This window comes from Coregonus lavaretus (genome assembly GCF_964263955.1).
Source record: "Coregonus lavaretus genome assembly, chromosome: 34".
Taxonomy (NCBI): Eukaryota; Metazoa; Chordata; class Actinopteri; order Salmoniformes; family Salmonidae; genus Coregonus; species Coregonus lavaretus.
In genome coordinates, this window is record NC_140021.1 from 9,791,789 (window position 1) to 9,811,318 (window position 19,530).

General features: G+C 45.2%; 1 pseudogene across 1 annotated transcript; it reads left to right on the top strand.

The window, feature by feature from the left end:
* Positions 1-1,120: 1,120 nt before the first annotated feature.
* On the top strand, positions 1,121-18,601 carry LOC311109264 (ranBP-type and C3HC4-type zinc finger-containing protein 1-like; annotated as a pseudogene). The gene is made up of 14 exons (XR_014615902.1): positions 1,121-1,586; positions 1,981-2,155; positions 2,263-2,346; positions 2,739-2,880; positions 3,012-3,102; positions 3,266-3,563; positions 3,659-3,786; positions 3,939-4,109; positions 5,349-5,499; positions 8,900-8,993; positions 11,860-12,109; positions 17,439-17,537; positions 17,714-17,857; positions 18,002-18,601. The product of XR_014615902.1 is annotated as a ranBP-type and C3HC4-type zinc finger-containing protein 1-like (transcript).
* The last annotated feature ends 929 nt before the right edge of the window (positions 18,602-19,530 follow it).

Below are 19,530 nucleotides of genomic sequence, written 5' to 3' on the forward strand. Positions count from 1 at the left end.
ATAACCTCCTGCCAAATGTATGACCATATTAGAGACACATATTTGCCTCAGATTACACAGATCCACAAATAATTTGAAAACAAACCCAATTTTGATAAACTCCCTTATCTACTGGGTGAAATGCCACAGTGTGCCATCACAGCAGCAAGATTTGTGACCGGTTGCCACAAGAAAAGGGCAACCAGTGAAGAACAAACACCATTGTTAAATACAACCCATATTTATGTTTATTTATTTTCCCATTTGTACTTTATACTATTTGCACATTCTTACAACACTGTATATATAATTACTATTACATTTGAAATGTCTTTATTCTATTGGAACTTCTGAGTGTGATGTTTACTGTTAATATTTATTGTTTTTTCACTTTTGTTTACTATCTACTTCACTTGCTTTGGCAATGTTAACATATGTTTCCCATGCCAATAAAGCCATTAAAATTTAATTGACAGCCAAATGTTTATAACTAACCCAAGATAGACCATAGCCTGTCGTTTCCAATGGGAGCAAATTAATCATAGTGAGCAGAACAAGCAAGGATGTGGGCAGAGCCAAGGACGAGCTAGTGAGATCCTATTGGCGCGTTCTAGCATTTATTTGCATATTTCCTCTAGGGAACGCCTACTCTGAAGTGTGCGTGTGCAGTAACTCAATTCGCCCTTGCACTCCTACATTTACATTTACATTTTAGTCATTTAGCAGACGCTCTTATCCAGAGCGACTTACAGTTAGTGAGTGCATACATTTTTCATACTGGCCCCCCGTGGGAATCGAACCCACATCCCTGGCGTTGCAAGCGCCATGCTCTACCAACTGAGCTACACGTTGCAATGCTTATTTGTTTTTACTTTGGCAAAGTCTACACAACGCAGTCCACTATGTTTGTTACAGATTCTAGTTCTGGAAACCGACAACTGTATGGAGATGAAATGTTTAATCGATGAGTAAATTTGCAGAACGTCGGCAAAAACACATCTCGCTTCATCGTCTCCCACTGCCGGCCACTGGAATTCCTCTCATCACCATATTTGGTAGTGAGTGGAAACGCAAATCGGATGCTTCACATTTATACATCCGGTAAAATATCTGCCTCATTGTTCTGTCTGTGGTCAAACAGTGCCACAGAGAGAGAACTTGCTTCCTGGTCGTTCCTCATTCCCTATTGTTGTGAGCTTGGTAAATTAAGGGACTACGATGAAATTTATATTTTTATGGGAATATTAACAACAATCGCTGCTGGCAATATTGGGGTGGTGGTAAACACTCCGGGAACAGTTTCTTGACGTCTCCAAACACCGCATGAGGCTGTCGGTGGAATGTCGCTGAGCTCAGGCGGGTGGACTACTCACACCCCTTCGCCGGTCCCGTCCTCATCTATCCCAGGCTATGGGGCCTCACAAACTGGCTGCCATACCGTCTTGATGTCTGTACGGGTATCAGTTTGCCATTCTGATATTCGGCCGGTGTGTCTTCCAGGGGCAGGTGATGAGTCACTCCGTCTCCAGCTCTGTATGGACCCCTGGAAGTCCGGGGAATACCGTCTCATGCTACGGGACACTAGCAGAACAACGGGTCGGAGTGTGGTAAGAGATCGTGATGTTTATTTATTACGAAGCAGGCAGGCATGGATGTACAGAGGGTTTTGTCACTACACTATTACATTACTCCTGGTCTGGTCTCATGGTTACTTTTGACAGGCATTCATTGAACTGTCAGAGAGCTATTTGAAACAGATCATTTATAGTTCAACAAATAGTTGAACTACATTCTTGTCATCAAACATTCCCACAAGGTTTATAGGCTGTACCTTGCTGCTGTGCTGTCCAATCGATCTCTTCCAAAATAGAGCAACAACATGACATCAGTACTAGAACTACAGTCATTATACTACCAGAGAATAAACAGTGGTAGGCGGCCTATTTCAGTGTGATAAAATGAGCATCACTCTTCTTCTCTCTCCCCCTTCATGTCTTCCAGTCCATTGCAGAGTTTGACCTGAGGTTGCTACGCTATGAGGTGAAGTCGGCAAAATGCCACGAGCTGAGTTTGGCCATGCCCCCTCATGACCACATCAGCTTCAACTTCCACTGCCAGCAGGAGGCTCAGGAGTGGGCCACCGTGGTGATGTCATCACTCAGAGAGGCACAAAGGGGTCAGTCGCCACCGATCTCTATTCTCTCTGACCTGTTTGTCCACTGAATTCTCTTCCTGTGCTCTAATAACCAGAGTCCTCTATCTCCTCCTCTCCTGACCCCTCAGTGGCAGACAGCCCTCCCACCGATGACAGACAGCTGCCTCTAGAGGCCTTTGAGATGCCCATCTCCAGTGCCTTACCACGCACAGGTAGCCCTATACAATATGGTTGCATTATGGGCAATTCCACGTTAACAGAATTAAGATGAGACTCAAATTTTTCACTTTAAAATGTATGCCAAACAAAAACCAATGATTGCAAAGTTAGACAAACCATACAACTCTATGCACAAGGACAACTTTTAATAATTTCAACGGAAAATTTTACAAAAACAGATTTACTTCAAGAACAGTCCAGATGCAACATTTGGTAACAGAATGACGGAACAAAAAGCACTGCCCGTCATTCTGTTGCATTTTTATGCTTCATGAGAATACTTAAGTGGTTTTGTGTACTGTAGTGGATAGGCGTCGTTTCTACCCTTTTCAATTGCTCACTGTCCCTGCCTCTCGGTTTCTTCCTTGTGTCCACTGGTCTGTAGAGGAGATGTGTGCTGACCTGACCAGAGCCATCCAGGCTGGTGACATCCAGGCGGCCTCCATCTACGCTGCCACCCTGGCTCATCAGCAGGCAGGGCTGAAGATCCAGCCCTCTGAGAGGAGCTACGGAGACACAGAGGTTAGGTGAGAGGGTGAAGAGCACGACAGCTACTGGGTAGAAGAAGATACAATTATTGAAGAATTCAGAATATAACTTTGTAGGACAGGAAATGCATATTTTAGGAGTTGATGACGATTGTATCTTTCTGTGAAAGCTTGGCTGTAGTGGTTGAGGATTCTTCATCTTCCTGTTGTGTCACGGTGAAAGTCCTCCCCCACACGACCATCGCAATACTCAAACAGCAGGTCAGTCTGAACAGCTTAAACAAGATTTTTCAATTTTTTAAAGTTTGAATTTAAATTCAGTTCTCCATAAAAGTATTTAGCTATAAAATATTTTTAACATTATGTAAACCTACTTTCTGTCTTTGTTTATTTGGACCTTTCTGTCTCTCCCTCTGTCTCCTAGCTATTCCTGGAGTATGGCTTCCATCCGCGGGTGCAGCGCTGGGTGATCGGCCAGTGTCTGTGTGCTGAGCAGCGCTCTCTGGCATCATATGGGGTGCGCAGAGACGGGGACACGGCCTTCCTGTACCTCCTCTCCGCCCGCCACGCCCGCCTCACACGGCAGCTGCTCCAGCAGGACCAGGAGAGTACCCTCCTCACCCCCGCTACCCCTCCTCCCGGGCCCCCCAGAAATGGCCCTACATCCCAGGACTGGAGGGTTTACAGCACCCTGCCACCCAGACTGAGCCACAGCCGCATGGGTGAGACTGCTAAGCACAAGCACAAACACAAACACACCATTGACAGAAGGACCCATTGTTGGCACCCTGACCAAGCGTTGTTCCTGTCCCTGTAGGTTCAAATGGAACAGGGCCGAATGGAGCAGGGGCAGAGAGGCTGAACATCAGTGAAATCAAATACCTCCTCAACCTGGAGATGCCACAACTCAATGATGCACTTACCCCCAAGAAATCAGGCCCTGAGGTACACACAAGCTCTGTACAATACCCCTTGGTAATAATTGAATAACGATGTCACCCTCATAACATAACTGATACATACCTAGATGCTGTAAGTTGACATACAGTAGGTATCCACCTACACACCTGTAAAGACCGTCTCGCTGTGGGTCTCAGGGTTGGGCCTGCCCCTCTTGCACGTACATAAACAAGCCCACGCGGCCAGGCTGTGAGATCTGCAGTACAGACCGTCCAGAGAGCTATACTGTTCCTGGGAGCTACAAACCAGACCCTCTGGAGCTCCGCCGCATACAGCAGGAGAAAGAAGCCGTCCGACAGCACCAGCAGGTAGGATGGTTTTATGCTCAGACAGACACACACCCACACACTCCCTCACTCATGCACGTAAACACATTAAAATAGAGCATACAGCAGGTGATGCAAGCTGTCAGACCGTGCCAACAGGACAGGTAGGACCCTCTGATGACAGTAAAAACAGTGTGTAGTTTATTAAGGAAAAGGCAGGCTTAGTAGGATGGATGTAAGAGCTGAGTACGAGTTGAGACGACCAGGGATGGTAGGCTGGGCTCCAAGGCTGACTCTCTTCTCTTCTGTCTCTTTGTTTTTTGAAGGAGGAAGGGAGAAGAGAGGAGCTGAGGGGCGCAGGTGCTCAAAATGACTCACTACTGGTAGACTTAGACCAGGACTACTGATATCATCACAGAAAGAGACTGACTAACTGATACACACACTCCACGTATCATCACAGAAAGAGACTGACTAACTAAGACACACTCCACGTATCATCACAGAAAGAGACTGACTAACTAAGACACACTCCACATATCATCACAGAAAGAGACTGACTAACTGATAAACACACTTTCTATATTTTGCAACTGTTACATACTGTAACATTCTCTTCAACCTATGCACTCACTCAAGCTACTGAGCAATAGTCATTTGTGACAGAACCTCAGTGACTGTACATTACATAGGACAGCATTGTGGCTGCCTACCCCCTGACATTGTTTGATACAAATACTGTATGTTTAAGCAAAATAAAAATGTGTATGGCTATGTTATGTTGAAATCTTTTTATATAGGACATCACTAAAGCTGCTATTTTGCATGTTTGTAATAAATTATGTAACTGTACTGCAAGTCCATATAGGCCATGTTTGCTCAGTGTGTGCCAACCAGTTGAAACCTACCGTTTCAGAGAAGGAAAACAACTCTGCTGTGTTGCCCACTCTGTTCCTGTTTGTTGCAGTCTGGGTCATGAAGTTCAAAACTTCAATGGCTGTTTGTTTTCAATGTGTTAAGTCTCAAAATGCACAATTTAATTAATAATGAATTAATTTTTTCATTTTGACTGAAAGAAGAACAAAATAACACCCATGTTATTGCAATTAAAATGTGTATTTAACTGTAATTAAGCAAGCAAATAAAATGCTTTTTTGAACAAAATGAATGCCAGTGTGTTAATTGTCGTGTGTGTGAATGATGTGTGGTGTGTGTGTACGTGTGTTTACATTGTGAGTGTTTAACATGTGTGTTGTATGTTGTGGATCCCCACCACCCCAGGCTAGAGAAGCAGAGCGGAGAGAGAACTGATGATGCTAGATGGGATGGACCTGGTGCCCAACCCAGAGGCTGTGAACTGTATGATCTGTTACCTGGACTTACAGCCTGGGGAAGGAGTCCTGCTCAGAGAGTGTCTCCACTGTTTCTGCAGGTAACACACACACCTTAGTGACCCTACCCCTAGTGACCCTACCCCTAGTGACCCTACCCCTAGTGACCCTAGTGACCCTACCCCTAGTGATCCTACTCCTAGTGACCCTAGTAACCCTACCCCTAGTGACCCTACTCCTAGTAACCCTACCCCTAGTGACCCTAGTGACCCTACTCCTAGTGACCCTACCCCTAGTGACCCTAGTGACCCTAGTGACCCTACTCCTAGTGACCCTACCCCTAGTGACCCTACCCCTAGTACCCCTAGTGACCCTACTCCTAGTGATCCTAGTGACCCTACTCCTAGTGACCCTACCCCTAGTGACCCTACCCCTAGTGACCCTAGTAACCCTACCCCTAGTGACCCTACTCCTAGTAACCCTACCCCTAGTGACCCTACTCCTAGTGACCCTAGTAACCCTACCCCTAGTGACCCTAGTGACCCTACTCCTAGTGACCCTAGTGACCCTATCCCTAGTGACCCTACCCCTAGTGACCCTACCCCTAGTGACCCTACTCATAGTGACCCTAGTGACCCTATCCCTAGTGACCCTATCCCTAGTGACCCTACCCCTAGTGACCCTACCCCTAATGACCCTACTCCTAGTGACCCTACCCCTAGTGACCCTACCCCTAGTGACCCTACCCCTAGTGACCCTATTCATAGTGACCCTACCCCTAGTGACCCTATCCCTAGTGACCCTACTCCTAGTGACCCTACTCCAAGTGACCCTAGTGACGCTACCCCTAGTGACCCTACCCCTAGTGACCCTACCCCTAGTGACCCTACTCCTAGTGACCCTACTCCTAGTGACCCTACCCCTAGTGACCCTAGTGCCCCTACCTAGGGCTGTTGTGGTGACCGTATTACCGCCACACCGGCGGTCATGAGTCATGATAATACACACACCTTAGTGACCCTACCCCTAGAATTTAAATGTAATGATGGCAGTCAAATTCCACATGACCATTTAGTCACGGTAATTAGGCTTCTCCAAGCTCTGATGCTGCTGATGGTCATTAGTAGCCTACCAAACTTGCTAACTGCCAGTCACTAATGGCCCGGTACTCAGCACTCTATTGTCCCTCTAATCACTCTGACATCAATGCAAATGTGATCGAAAATCTAATCAAACACTTCATGAGTGCCCATGAGCTCATGTTGCATAACATTTCTATAGGTTATGCAATTGCACGAGAAAACAGAGTGATGGCCTCTATTAAAAAGAGGAGGATCCCATCAGCTTTTTATAGGCTAGGCCTACTATATTTATTTCTCAACTTTCCTAATATTAAGCAAATATTAAGCACATTGCTTATCTTTACAACAGGAGTATAGCCTACCTGGCTGGCATGAAAATGAACCACAGGAAAAGTGTCCTCCATTCGCTATTTAAGTGCATAGATTAGATATATTTTTTCCCGCTGCCCCTGTTTCGAGACAGGTGAATGATAATGGTCCATTCTAAATCAAAACGAATTTCACACATATATTATTTAGTATATGTAAAGACAAGATTAAATCAAGAATAGTCTGATGGGTGACAGTATTAGCCTATCACTTGTGAATTATATATTATCACTTGTGAATGATGCCCACCTTAAGGCAAGAAACAATGCCCTTTTTTTGTGACTTTTTCGAATCATAGTTGCACACCTCATGTAGCCTAGCCCATAGGCCTATATGTTTTGATAAAGTTTGTATCGAAGCTAAAGTGGCCAAATAACTTAGGGCGAGAGTTTCAAGTTTGGGGAAGAGAATTTTCACCATAAAAATCCACCTTTATAATAAAAGCAATCCATGCATAATCGCATTTGTGGTCACTTTTGATAACGGTGATTTCCCACTAATGGAACATTCGCGCTTATAGCCTATACTATATAAGAAATAGCCTAATAGTTTATCAGCATTTTAAGCTAAATGTTCTGATCTGTTGCGTCAGCTTCATTGCGTAAAATAGTTTTTTTGATGCTAGTGGTTGTGTTAATTTGGGATGTATCGCGTCCCACAACTGTCCCAGACTATGTTTGGAATATTTATTTCTCACACAGAATAGAATAGGTCAACTTTTGCACTATGGGGGATAGTAGATTGACATAGGCTAGTGCTTTTGCTTTTCGTTAGGCCTACTCATCTTGTGGACAGTTCTTCCAATATCTTCAATATGCACCTCGGAATTGAATAAGGACGCACGCAGTTGCGTCCCTGATTTGTCTGTCTTCACTTGTAGCCTGTGAGAAAGACCTGATCATGTGATGGAGAGCCGTGCGAGTGAGATGAGAGGTGCTTCGGAGCGGGCAGCACTCAGGGAGAAGGGCTGCAAAAGGCATGGATTTATTTTGGGTGCATTATGGCCACACAAAGGGGATGCAGCCGGGAAAAATCGAGGCATTATCAAGTACTTGTCAAATTGTGAATGAGAGACTGATGTAGTGTGTACAGCCTGCACAAAAAACAAAGCAGTCTCTTGCCTTTCATGCAACTTTTTTCAAATCATCATTAGTCGCATCATGCAGCCTTAGAATGTATTAAAAATCAAAATATATAGCCCAACATTTGTAGAACAACTGAAGTTACATTAATAACTCTAAATTAAGCATATAGGAGTATCTATTTCTTTGTTAACCGCTCAACACAGAATAGCCGCATGTGCGCACTCCCTCAAATCATTTGGAGAAAATATCCTTTATATTTTATTCAGCTATGTTCAATTGTATTCTTCATACTATAAAATAATATAAAATAATGCCACGGAATTCTATGCAAATCTTGTCTGCTAAATGAACTAGTGTAGCCCACAGCCATATGGCATAGCCAGATCAGGGCCTAACATAAGGACAACTCAGAGTATGCTATTATGTTCTTCTGAAATAGACTACATTTTCTTCATATAATGTTTCTTTAGACAGGTCTAAAACAAATAATGGATTTATTGTGAAGGTGTAGGCTATATTACATGGATTTATTAGACTTTTTTTAAGTGTAGGTGTTCCAAAGGTCTGCATCAGTGGCTTGTAGGCTATGTGTGGAAGCCAGGAGATGCTAAATGTGTTTATGTTAATTAACAGTCAATTACGTGAGACTGACAGTTATTTGCTTGACAATCACCGGCTGATGAAATTCGTGACTGCCACAGTCCTAGTGACCCTACCCCTAGACACTTTAGCTGATCTGAAAGCATTGGAGCGGTGTTAGCAATGTGGTGGAAACTCCACTTAGCCTGCCAGAGAGCTGCTAAGCAGCTATAACATCACATTGCTTACACCCATCGGATTCTTTCTTTCTACAAGAATTGTCTTGGGTGGATATGGAATTCAGCAAGTGCAAGAGGGGCGTGGGTGAGGGAGGATGAGATGCTTATGCAGATATGGAATAAGTATGTTGTTGTTGTTGTTCACAGAGATTGCCTGCGCTCAGTAGTCCTGATGTGTGAGGACCCGGAGGTGGCCTGTCCGTACCGTGATGACACATGCCTGTGACTGCACCCTGCAGCTGTGAGTCGACATTACTGTCTTCTTAATCTATAATTTTCTTAATCTATACACAGTTGAAGTCGGAAGTTTACATTCACTTAGGTTGGAGTCATTAAAACTAGTTTTTCAACCACTCCACAAATTTCTTGATAACAAACTATAGTTTTGGCAAGTCGGTTACGACATCTACTTTGTGCATGACACAAGTAATTTTTCCAACAATTGTTTACAGACAGATTATTTCACTTATAATTCACAGTATCACAATTCCAGTGGGTCAGAAGTTTACATACACTAAGTTGACTGTGGAAAATTCCTGAAAATTATGTCATGGCTTTAGAAGCTTCTGATAGGCTAATTGACATCATTTGAGACAATTGGAAGTGTACCTGTGGATGTATTTCAAGGCCTATCTTCAAACTCAGTGCCTCTTTGCTTGACATCATGGGAAAATCAAAAGAAATCAGCCAAGACCTCAGAAAATAAATTGTAGACCTCCACAAGTCTGGTTCATCCTTGGGAGCAATTTCCAAACGCCTGAAGGTACCACGTTCATCTGTACAAACAATAGTATGCAAGTATAAACACCATGGGACCACGCAGCCATCATACCACTCAAGAAGGAAAAGTGTTCTGTCTCCTAGAGATGAACGTACTTTGGTGCAAAAAGTGCAAATCAATCCCAGAACAACAGCAAATGACCTTGTGAAGATGCTGGAGGAAACAAGTACAAAAGTATCTATATCCACAGTAAAACGAGTCCTATATGAACATAAACTGAAAGGCCGCTCAGCAAGGAAGAAGCTACTGCTCCAAAACCGCCATAAAAAAAGCCAGACTATGGTTTGCAACTGCATATGGGGACAAAGATCGTACTTTTTGGAGAAATGTCCTCTGGTCTGATGAAACAAAAATAGAACTGTTTGGCCATAATGACCATTGTTATGTTTGGAGGAAAAAAGGGGTAGCTTGCAAGCCGACGAACACCATCCCAACAGTGAAGTACGGGGATGGCAGCATCATGCTGTGGGGGTGCTTTGCTGCAGGAGGGACTGGTGCACTTCACAAAATAGATGGCATCATGAGGAAGGAAAATTATGTGGATATATTGAAGCAACATCTCAAGACATCAGTCAGGAAGTTAAAGCTTGGTCGCAAATGGGTCTTCCAAATGGACAATGACCACAAGCATACTTCCAAAGTTGTGGCAAAATGGCTTAAGGACAACAAAGTCAAGGTATTGGAGTGGCCATCACAAAGCCCTGACCTCAATCCTATAGAACATTTGTGGGCAGAACTGAAAAAGCGTGTGCGAGCAAGGAGGCCTACAAACCTGACTCGGTTACATTTTACATTTTAGTCATTTAGCAGACGCTCTTATCCAGAGCGACTTACAGTTAGTGAATAAATATTTATTTTTTTATACTGGCCCCCCGTGGGAAACGAACCCACAACCCTGGCGTTGCAAACGCCATGCTCTATCAACTGAGCTACATCCCTGCCGGCCATTCCCTCCCCTACCCTGGATGACGCTGGGCCAATTGTGCGCCGCCCATGAGTCTCCCGGTCGCGGACGGCTGCGACAGAGCCTGGATTCGAACCAGGATCTCTAGTGGCACAGTTAGCACTGCGATGCAGTGCCTTAGACCACTGCGCCACTCAGTTACACCAACTCTGTCAGGAGGAATGGGCCAAAATGAACCCAACTTATTGTGGGAAGCTTGTGGAAGGCTACCCGAAACGTTTGACCCAAGTTAAACAATTTAAAGGCAATGCTACCAAATACTAATTGAGTGTATGTAAACTTCTGACCCACTGGGAATGTGATGAAAGAAATAAAAGCTGAAATAAATAATTCTCTCTACTATTATCCTGACATTTCACATTCTTAAAATAAAGTGGTGATCCTAACTGACCTAAGACAGGGAATTTTTACTAGGATTAAATGTAAAGAATTGTGAAAAACTGAGTTTAAATGTATTTGGCTAAGGTGTATGTAAACTTCCAACTTCAACTGAACAGAAATATACAATTTTAATGATTTTGCTGAATTACAGTTCATATAAGGAAATCAGTCAATTGAAATAAATGAATTAGGCCCTAATTTATGGATGGGTCATGGGTGGGCCTGGGAGGGCCCACCCACTTGGGAGCCAGGCCCACCCACTGGGAAGCCAGGCCCAGCCAATCAGAATGAGTTTTTCCCCACAAAAGGGCTTTATTACAGACAGAAATACTCCTCAGTTTAATCAGCTGTCCAGGTGGCTGGTCTCAGACGATCCCGTAGGTGAAGAAGCCGGATGTGGATGTCCTGCCGTGGTTACACGTGGTCTGCGGTTGTGAGGCCGGTTGGACATACTGCCAAATTCTCTAAAACGACGTTGAAGGCGGCTTATGGTAGAGAAATGAACATTACATTCTCTGGCAACAGCTCTGGTGGACATTCCTGCAGTCAGCATGCATGCCAATTGCACGCTCCCTCAAAACTTGAGACATCTGTGGCATTGTGTTGTGTCACAAAACTGCACATTTTAGTGGCCTTTTATTGTCCCCAGCACAAGGTGCACCTGTGTAATGATTATGCTGTTTAATCAGCTTCTTGATATGCCACACCTGTCAGGTGGATGGATTATCTTGGCAAAGGAGAAATGCTCACTAACAGGGATTTAAACTAATTTGTGCACAAAATTTGAGAGATATAAGCTTTTTGTGCATATGGAAAATATCTGGGATCTTTTATTTCAGCTCATGAAACATGGGACCAACACTTTACATGTTGCCTTTATATTTTTGTTCAGTATACATAAACATACTAGCTACTCAAGATGGCACATTGGATTTTATAGACATTCTGTATAACACACTGCCTAATGTCTGGCAAATGCAGACCAGACAACCCACAATACATCAGTAATCTCTCTCCCCCCTCTGATCTTCCATTCCTTCCTGCCTACCAGTTGGTGTCAGAAGAGGAGTACAAGCGCTGGCTGCAGAGAGGCTTGTCTGTGGCAGAGTCTCGCTGTGAGGGCAGTTACCACTGTGCCAGCCCAGACTGCTCCGGATGGTGTGTGTACGAGGACACAGTCAACGTGTTCCACTGCCCCGTCTGGAACAAGCACAACTGCCTGCTCTGCAAGGTACACACACACACCACATTTACATTCACCAATGATTGCGAACACCATGGATTTGAAAATACACTACCAGTCAAAAGTTTGGACACACCTACTCATTCAAGGGTTTTGCTAGCTACCCAACATGACCAGCTGGCTGTACTGTAGTAGCTAACCACAATATACTTGTCCTAGCTAGCCAACGTCTAATCATTGCTGCGTCATGAAAGGAACTTGACACAGACACGAATGATCTGTTTAGTGTGTTATCACATTATTGGTGGTTTGTTGTGACCAAGTGTTGGTGCTAAACGGTGTGTTATTGTTATTGGATGCTAGTCTGCTAGTTGGCTATGGTGTCATAGTTGGCTAGCTGAACAAAGTGGGTTGAGTCTATTCCTTTAAACATTGAACCGCTGTGGTTCACAACAATTCTGATTTCCAAAGGCGGAAGTTGGGAGAGTTTTTTGTTCGGGTGGTTCAGTGAAACAATTTTAGTTTCTGAGGTAGAAGTTTTTGGTGAGGGAGGCCCTGCTCTCTCCGCTCCCAGATGCTTAGTCCATTTCATTCCGATCTCCTCTGCATTTTTGTAGCCATTTGCTACAGCCTGTCAACTATGCCTCTGCCTATCCCTGTTCTCTCCTCTCTGCACAGGCTACACAAACGCACCACACCGCGTGGCTGCTGCCTCTCCAACCTGGTGGTCCCTGCACGCACCACCCACGTGGAGTTCCAGGTCGCAGGCAGCCTCTGGAACTGCCGTTCTGCTGCCAACAAAGCTGACTTCATCCCAGCCTATGCCAACCTCCAGTCCCTCGACTTCCTGGCGCTGACGGAAACATGGATCACCACTGAAAACACCGCTACTCCTACTGCTCTCTCCTCGTCTGACCATGTGTTCTCGCATACCCCGAGAGCATCTGGTCAGAGGGGTGGTGGTACAGGAATCCTCATCTCTCCCAAGTGGACATTCTCAATTTTTCCCCTAACCCATCTGTCTATCTCCTCATTTGAATTCCATGCTGTCACAGTCACTAGCCCATTTAAGCTTAATATCCTTGTCATCTATCGCCCTCCAGGTTCCCTTGGAGAGTTCATCAATGAGCTTGACGCCTTGATAAGTTCCTTCCCTGAGGATGGCTCACCCCTCACAGTTTTGGGGGATTTCAACCTCCCTATGTCCACATTTGACTCATTTCTCTCTGCCTCCTTCTTTCCACTCCTCTCCTCTTTTGACCTCACCCTCTCACCGTCCCCCCCTACTCACAAGGCAGGCAATACGCTTGACCTCATCTTCACTAGATGCTGCTCCTCTACTAATCTCACTGCAACTCCCCTCCATGTCTCCGACCACTACTTTGTTTCCTTTTCTCTCTCACTCTCCTCCCACACTACTCACTCTGCCCCTACACAGATGGTAATGCGCCGCCGCAACCTTCGCTCTCTCTCTCCCACTACTCTCTCCTCTTCCATCCTATCATCTCTTCCCTCTGCTCAATCCTTCTCCCTCCAATCTCCTGATTCTGCCTCCTCAACCCTCCTCTCCTCCCTTTCTGCATCCTTTGACTCTCTGTGTCCCCTATCCTCCCGGCCGGCTCGGTCCTCCCCTCCAGCTCCGTGGCTTGATGACTCATTGCGAGCTCACAGAACAGAGCTCCGGGCAGCGGAGCGGAAATGGAAGAAAACTAAACTCCCTGCCGACCTGGCATCTTTTCACTCCCTCCTCTCTACATTTTCTTCATCTGTTTCTGCTGCTAAGGCCACCTTCTACCACTCTAAATTCCAAGCATCTGCCTCTAACCCTAGGAAGCTCTTTGCCACATTTTCCTCCCTCCTGAATCCTCCCCCCCCCCCCCCCCCCCCCCTCCTCTCTCTCTGTGGATGACTTCGTCAACCACTTTGAAAAGAAGGTTGACGACATCCGATCCTCGTTTGTTAAGTCTAATGACACTGCTGGTCCTGCTCACACTGCCCTACCCTATGCTTTGACTTCTTTCTCCCCTCTCTCTCCAGATAAAATCCTGCGACTTGTGACTGCAGGCCGCCCAACAACCTGCCCGCTTGACCCCATCCCCTCCTCCCTTCTCCAGACCATCTCCGGTGACCTTCTCCCCTACCTCACCTCGCTGATCAACTCATCCTTGACCGCTGGCCATGTCCCTTCCGTCTTCAAGAGAGCGAGAGTTACTCCCCTTCTCAAAAAACCAACACTCGACCCCACTGATGTCAACAACTACAGACCAGTATCCCTTCTTTCTTTTCTTTCCAAAACTATTGAGCGTGCCGTCTTTAGCCAACTCTCTTGCTATCTCTCTCAGAATGACCTTCTTGATCCAAACCAATCAGGTTTCAGGACTGGTCATTCAACTGAGACTGCTCTTCTCTGTGTCACGGAGACTCTCCGCACTGCTAAAGCTAACTCTCTCTCCTCTGCTCTTGTCCTTCTAGACCTGTCTGCTGCCTTTGATACTGTGAACCATCAGATCCTCCTCTCCACCCTCTCCGAGATGGGCATCTCCGGCGCGGCTCACTCCTGGATTGCGTCCTACCTGACCGGTCGCTCCTACCAAGTGGCGTGGCGGGAAGCTGTCTCCGCACCACGTGCTCTCACCACTGGTGTCCCCCAGGGATCGGTTCTGGGCCCTCTCCTTTTCTCCCTATACACCAAGTCACTTGGCTCTGTCATATCCTCACATGGCCTTTCCTATCATTGCTACGCTGACGATACACAACTAATCTTCTCCTTTCCCCCTTCTGATAACCAGGTGGCGAATCGCATCTCTGCATGTCTGGCAGACATATCAGTATGGATGACGGATCACCACCTCAAGCTGAACCCTGGCAAGACGGAGCTGCTCTTCCTCCCGGGGAAGGACTGCCCGTTCCATGATCTCGCCATCACGGTTGACAACTCCGCTGTGTCCTCCTCCCAGAGTGCGAAGAGCCTAGGCGTGACCCTGGACAACACCCTGTCGTTCTCCGCCAACATCAAGGCGGTGACCCGCTCCTGCAGGTTCATGCTCTACAACATTCGGAGAGTGCGACCCTGCCTTACACAGGAAGCGGCGCAGGTCCTGGTCCAGGCACTTGTCATCTCCCGTCTGGACTACTGCAACTCGCTGTTGGCTGGGCTCCCTGCCTGTGCCACTAAACCCCTACAACTCATCCAGAATGCCGCAGCCCGTCTGGTGTTCAACCTTCCCAAGTTCTCTCACGTCACCCCCCTCCTCCGCACACTCCACTGGCTTCCAGTTGAAGCTCGCATCCGCTACAAGACCATGGTGCTTGCCTATGGAGCAGTGAGGGGAACGGCACCTCTGTACCTTCAGGCTCTGATCAGTCCCTACACCCAAACGAGGACATTGCGTTCATCCACCTCTGGCCTGCTGGCTCCCCTTCCTCTGCGGAAGCATAGCTCCCGCTCAGCCCAGTCAAAACTGTTCGCTGCTCTGGCACCCCAATGGTGGAACAAGCTCCCTCACGACGCCAGGACAGCGGAGTCACTCACCACCTTCCGGAGACATTTGAAACCCCACCTCTTTAAGGAATACCTGGGATAGGATAAAGTATTCCTTCTAACCCCCCCCCCCCCCCCCCCCAAATTGTAAAGTGGTTATCCCACTGGCTATAGGGTGAACGCACCAATTTGTGAGTCGCTCTGGCTAAGAGCGTCTGCTAAATGACGTTAATGTGCCCTTGAGCAAGGCACTTAACCCTAATTGCTCCTGTAAGTCGCTCTGGTTAAGAGCGTCTGCTAAATGACTAAAATGTAAATGTAAATGTGGTTTTTCTTTATTTTTACTATTTTTTACATTGTAGAATAATAATGAAGACATCAAAACTAGGAAATAACACATGGAATCATGTAGTAACCAAAAAAGTGTTAAATAAATCAAAATATATTTTATATTTGAGATTCTTCAAATAGCCACCCTTTGCCTTGATGACAGCTTTGCACACGCTTAGCATTCTCTCAACCAGCTTCATGAGGTAGTCACCTGGAATACATTTCAATTAACAGGTATGCCTTCTTAAAAGTTTATTTGTGGAATGTATTTCCTTCTTAATGCGTTTGAGACAATCAGTTGTGTTGTGACAAGGAACTGGTGGTATACAGAAGATAGCCCTATTTTGTAAAAGACCAAGTCCATATTATGGCAAGAACAGCTCAAATAAGTAAAGAGAAACGACAGTCCATAATTTCTTTAAGTCATGAAGGTCAGTCAATACGGAACATTTAAAGAACTTTGAAAGTTTCTTCAAGTGCAGTCGCAAAAACCATCAAGCGCTATGATGAAACTGGCTCTCATAAGGACCGCCACAGGAATGGAAGACCCAGAGTTACCTCTGCTGCAGAGGATAAGTTCATTAGAGTTACCAGCCTCAAATTGCAGGCCAAATAATTGCTTCACAGTTCAAGTAACAGACACAACATCAACTGTTCAGAAGGGACTGTGTGAATCAGACCTTCATGGTTGAATTGCTGCAAAGACACTACTAAAGGACACCAATAAGAAGAGACCTGCTTGGGCCAAGAAACATGAGCAATGGACATTAGACCGGTGGAAATTTGTCCTTTGGTCTGGAGTCCAAATTTGAGATTTTTGGTTCAAACCGCCGTGTCTTTGTGAGACGCGGTGTGGGTGAACGGATGATCTCCTCATGTGTAGTTCCCAACGTAAAGCATGGAGGAGGTGTTATGGGGTGGGGGTGCGTTGCTGGTGACACTGTCTGTGATTTTATTTAGAATTCAAGGCACACTTAACCAGCATGGCTACCACAGCATTCTGTAGCAATACACCAACCCATCTGGTTTGGGCTTAGTGGGACTATCATTTGTTTTTCAACAGGACAATGACCCAACACACCTCCAGGCTGTGTAAGGGCTATTTTACCAAGAAGGAGAGTGATGGAGTGCTGCATCAGATGACCTGGCCTCCACAATCCCCCGACCTCAACCCAACTGAGATGGTTTGGGATGAGTCGGACGGCAGAGTGAAGGAAAAGCAGCCAACAAGTGCTCAGCATATGTGGGAACTCCTTCAAGACTGTTGGAAAAGCATTCCAGGTGAAGCTGGTTGAGAGTGCCAAGAGTGTGCAAAGCTGTCATCAAGGCAAAGGGTGGCTATTTGAAGAATCTCAAATATAAAATATATTTTGATTTGTTTAACACTGTTTTTGGTTACTACATGATTCCATATGTGTTATTTCCTAGTTTTGATGTCTTCACTATTATTCTAACAATGTAGAAAATAGTAAAAATAAAGAAAAACCCTTGAATGAGTAGGTGTGTCCAAACCTTTGACTGGTAGTGTACGTCCTTCTCTACTTTCCCTCTGTCTGTCTCTCTCAGGCGATCCATGAAGAGATGGACTGTAAGCAGTACCAGGATGAACTGACAGCCCGTGCTGAGAACGACTCAGCAGCCTGCAGAACCAGAGATCTGCTGAAGGTGACACACAATCAGACACTTTGTTACATGTACTTTATACCTGTAGATCGATTTCAGCAAGCATTGAAGACAAGTGGAAGGAATGTTAGGTTTTTCAGGTAGTTAGACTTTGCTCATATGATATTAACAGAAAATAACTGTTAAATTAACATGTATAAACTGTCCCTCTTTCTCAGACCCTGGTCCTCTCCGGGGAGGCCATGCACTGCCCTCAGTGCAGCATCATCATGCAGAAAAAGGAGGGTTGTGATTGGTTGCGTTGCACTGTCTGTCACACCGAGATCTGCTGGGTCACCAGAGGGCGTCGCTGGGGGCCAGGGTTAAGAGCCCGCCTCTCCTGTCTCTCTCTGTCACATTCAGTCAAGCTCTGCTCTCTCTGGTTGTGTTCCACTGCTCACCTCTAATGCAGAGATTTCCCATCTGTCTGTCTGCTACCGGTCTGAGGTGCCTTTGCTCCCCCTCAGGGTCCGGGAGACACCAGCGGAGGCTGCCGCTGCAACCTCAACAACCAAAAATGTCACCAAAAGTGTCAGAACTGCCACTGAGAAAGACAATAAGGGATGTGTGTGTTGTGAGAGTGAGGTAAAAAGTTAGAATGGTAGGAGTAGGAACCAGAAACCAAAGTTGACCATGCAGGACAAATGTGTATGTCACTCAAAGGATTGATGATCTCATCACTGCACATTCAGCTCTGCACGTTTCCTGTTTGTTTTTGTTCTCCCTATAAAGTCATGCAATACTGTTCAGGGACACATTCAACTAAGTGTCCTTAACCTTTTCAGCTCTCAAAGTTAAAGTCTAATGCCAATGACACAGCATTCTGGGGTTGAAACAGAGAGCGTACTGTGTTCTGACTGGAAATAATGAAATATTTCTTAATAGAAACAGAACAAAAATAATCTCTGTTTCAAACTACATTGCGCTGTGTGTCAATTAATAACCATTTTGGAAGTACATGAGTGTTCATGTGAAATGAATACTTTGCATTTTCTATGTTTTTGCACCTCTGAATGAATGCAAGGCTCTGTCACAGATCAGGTGTGAAGACTAAATGTTCTGTTCTATTTATGACTCACAGGCTCTTATTACAAACACATTATGAATGCCAAGAAAACATTTACATTTACATTTTTGTCATTTAGCAGACGCTCTTATCCAGAGCGACTTACAGAGTGCATACATTATTATTTTTTCCTACTGGCCCCCCGTGGGAATCGAACCCACAACCCTGGCGTTGCAAACGCCATGCTCTACCAACTGAGCTACATCCCTGCCGGCCATTCCCACTTTGTTTGTTTTCATGGAAGAGTCAGTGGAATTGCTCAGGAGCTGCTGGTGTGCCATTTTGCCTTAACAGTGTGTCAAGGCCACTAAACACGAGGCCTCACAAGACTCATCTGAAGGTACCAGTTGAAAAAATGAATGGAAATGTATGTATATATGTTATATGCCAAAAATATGGGGTTATATAAATATCACCTCTGAATGAGTAACCAAACAAAGTGTTAAATCAAAATATATTTGATATTTGAGATTCTTCAAATAGCCACCCTTTGCCTTGATGACAGCTTTGCACACTGTTGGCATTCTCTCAACCAGCTATAAAATATATTTATATTTGTTTAACACTTTTTTGGTTACTACATGATTCCATATGTGTTATTTCATAGTTTTGATGTCTTCACTATTATTCTACAATGTAAAAAATAGTAAAAATAAAGAAAAACCCTTGAATTAGTAGGTGTGTTCAAACTTTTGACTGGTAGTGTAGCTTAGTAGAACTTGTTCGTTGCTTTACCACGCTTTACAGTGCGGTGGTACAAACTGAAGTTCATAAACTGTCAAGCCAGTTAGCTAGCTATTTAACTACAAAGCTAACCACCTTGCTAGATAGCTTAGCTAATAAATTGCCAGCACCTAGCTTCCACTTTCCAGCTAATTATTTCACATTCAACTGACCAGATAATCCAATCATATTGGTAATGTGTCTCCA